The following is a 3,654-nucleotide window of genomic DNA, read 5'->3' as shown; positions in this document are numbered from 1 at the left end:
ACCTGCCCTGACTCACCCCCCCAACCTGCCCTAACTCACCCACCTCACCCCCCATCCTGCCCTGACTCACCCACCTCACCCCCCAAACCAACCCTGACTCACCCACCTCACCCCCCAAACCTGCCCTGATTCACCAACCTCACCCCCCAAACCTGCCCTGACTCACCCACCTCACCCCCCCAACCTGCCCTAACTCATCCACCTCACCCCCCAACCTGCCCTGACTCACCCACCTCACCCCCCAACCTGCCCTGACTCACCAACCTCACCCCCCAAACCTGCCCTGACTCACCCACCTCACCCCCAACCTGCCCTGACTCACCCACCTCACCCCCCCAACCAGCCCTGACTCACCCACCTCACCCCCCCATCCTGCCCTGACTCACCCACCTCACCCCCCCAACCAGCCCTGACTCACCCACCTCACCCCCTCATCCTGCCCTGACTCACCCACCTCTCCCCCCAAACCAACCCTGACTCACCCACCTCACCCCCTGAACCTGCCCTGACTCACCCACCTCACCCCCCAAACCTGCCCTGACTCACCCACTTCACCCCCCCAACCTGCCCTGACTCACCCACTTCACCCCCCAACCTGCCCTGACTCACCCACTTCACCCCCCCAACTTGCCCTGACTCACCCACTTCACCCCCCCAACCTGCCCTGACTCACCCACCTCACTCCCCAAACCTGCCCTGACTCACCCACCTCACCCCCCAACCTGCCCTGACTCACCCACCTCACCCCCCAACCTGCCCTAACTCACCCACCTCACCCCCAACCTGCCCTGACTCACCCACTTCACCCCCCCAACCTGCCCTGACTCACCCACCTCACCCCCCATCCTGCCCTGACTCACCCACTTCACCCCCCATCCTGCCCTGACTCACCCACTTCACCCCCCATCCTGCCCTTACTCACCCCCCCATTCCTGCCCTACGCTCCCGTTCCATCTTCAGTTATATTTCTCCTTATGTGCCCATTACAGCTTCTTCCTCTTTGTTACCCCTTTCAGGGGGTGTCTGCCTCTCCCCTCCTCCATTTTAGCCCCAAGTGGCACAGATCCGGCACCATTTGGCACCTGCAGGATACATGAGGGGTGAACATCACACCCTGGGCCACCCCTTCTGGGGTGCAGATCTGCAGCTCCTGTGCTATTTATATTTTGGGGCCAAATGCCCGACCTCCCGCTCTGTCCCCGAATGCCAAGCGGCAGCCAAAAGCTGGAGCTTCTTTATAAAAATGGATGTCTCCCCGTTGCACTGCTCTGCGGCGGTATCTGCCCCTTCCCTGACTCCTGACACGTAAGGGTTACAGGACTCGCGGATGCTCGGCAGCTGTTCGGCCAAAGAGCTTGCGTCTTTTAGCCGGTAATTTTGCACCCACTGAACGACCGGCTTTGGACGGCCGCGGCAGCGCTTAGCGGGGAGATTGTGCTAAAGCCCAGTTTGTGCCTCGCGGTCATGTTCCTCGCCGCCTCCCGAGGCTCTGACATGCGCCGGTAATCCCGCGGTTATTACTCTAAGTGAGACCGGTCTCCGGCTAATGCCACCGGCAGATCTGGACACTCGCGGCGGGATTTACTGGACAGACAGGAGACGCCGACACCCCAATGTCTGGATTTGGGGAAATAATTACTTTTTTGATTTATTAAATAATAGCAGATTTCATTGTCGAAAAATCCAGATATCACCGGAAACGCTGCCGGTTTCCTTGGCTGCTATAGAGGTCGGACTGGCCACTGGCAATAGAAATGGCGGTTACGGCGCCGGCGCGGTCCGCGGGTCACCTGCTTTAGCGCCAGGAGGGAGTTTTTCTCTATTATCGGCTGTGAAATTAACTAGAAATCTGTTTTTCCCCCAAAATCTGTTTCTCCGCCTTTACCTGCCATTCAGTTCAGTGAGGGTTATGTCCATAGAGGTGATCTTATCACCATAGCAACGAATGCAATGGTCACAAACACCCGGTTACTTGCTATGGTAATAAAGCTACTTTTTAAGCTTTGCACCAGTATGCGTGAGTGAGTGTATGCGTGTATAAGCGTGAGTGAGTGAGTGAGTGTATGCATGTACGTGTGAGTGTGTATGCATGTTGTGTATGCATGTTGTGTATACGTGTATAAGCGTGAGTGTGTGTATGCATGTTGTGTATGGATGTACGTGAGTGTGTGTATGCATGTTGCGTATGCATGTACGTGTGAGTGTGTATGCATGTTGTGTATGCGTGTATAAGTGTGAGTGAGTGTATGCGTGTTGTGTATGCATGTATGTGTGAGTGTGTATGCATGTTGTGTATGCGTGTATAAGCGTGAGTAGGTGTATGCGTGTGATGTATGCATGTACGTGAGTGTGTGTATGCATGTTGTGTATGCGTGTAAAGGCGTGAGTGTATGCATGTATGTGTGAGTGTGTATGCATGTTGTGTATGCGTGTAAAGGCGTGAGTGTATGCATGTACGTGTGAGTGTGTATGGGTTTGTGTTGTCAGTATGCATGTATGTGTGTGTCAGGGTTCATGTTATACATGTGAACGTCAGAATGTAATATGTAACACACGTGAGCATCGGAGGCATCCTGGCCACCTGTAATGAGAGTTTGTTTCTAATCGCAGTCATTAGAGATGAGGGTTGTTGCGCATGTTTGTACTCGTCCCGCCTTCCCATGCGCAGTGTATTTATTTAGTGAACCCGGCCACTAATGTGTTAAATGTACTGTAGGCCCCAAATGTGTCGGGTCCTCTGACCCGCAGAGCGTGACGCAGACGTGTCAGTCCTGCAATAATCTCTAATTAAATGCAGAGTGCGGAGCCCTGAATGAGAAAAAAAACTCCCAAAATTCATAACATTTTGGAGCTTTGGCCAAATTTTCCAGGAAATCGGCCAATATTTAAACTCAAACCTCAGCGAGTCCGAGGGGAAGATCTCAGAGTCCAGCGTTTGTGAGAAATTCCCAGAATAGGGATTATTGAGGGATTCTCTCTGATTCCCATCACTCACAGCCGCTTCATTCTTTTCACTGAAGGAAAACAAAGCTTCTGTTCTGAAGAGAAAACTCTCCACATTTTTAACAATTAGGGGTCAAGGGGGGGATTTTAAACTCATTTTTATAGCTGAAATGGGTAAAATGTTTACATTTTCGCACATTCTCACACAACGCGTGCTCTATGCCATCATTCTGCGCATCATTCTAAAGGAGACGGAGGGGGTTTGGGGGCTAAAATATGACATTTAGTAAAATTACTTTGCTTTGAATGTTTAAAATTAGCTGTTTAGCAAAACTAAAATGCCACAATTACACAAAAAACACACAAAACAATTCACATATATAGTGCCTGAGTGACTACAGGGGGTCAGTGACATACAGCTGCTGAGTTCACTGCTCGGTCCATCACCGAGTTCACTGCTCGGTCCGTTGTCAGGGTCACTGCTGATTCTGCTGCTGGGTCCGTTTCCGGGTTCACTCTCGGGTCCATTGCCGGGTTCACTGCTGATTCCTTTGCTGGGGTAACTGCTGATTTTGCTGCTGGGTCAGTTGCCGGGTTCAGTCCCAGGTCCGCTGCTGGGTCAGTTGTCGGGGTCACTGTTGAGTTCACTGCTGGGTCAGTTGCCGGGTTCAGTCCCGGGTCCGCTGCTGGGTCAGTTGCCGGGTTCAGTCC

Source organism: Sceloporus occidentalis, unplaced genomic scaffold (assembly GCF_023333645.1).
Source record: "Sceloporus occidentalis isolate IW3139 unplaced genomic scaffold, rSceOcc1.0.p SCAF_426, whole genome shotgun sequence".
Lineage (NCBI taxonomy): Eukaryota > Metazoa > Chordata > Lepidosauria > Squamata > Phrynosomatidae > Sceloporus > Sceloporus occidentalis.
This window is presented reverse-complemented; position numbering follows the sequence as displayed.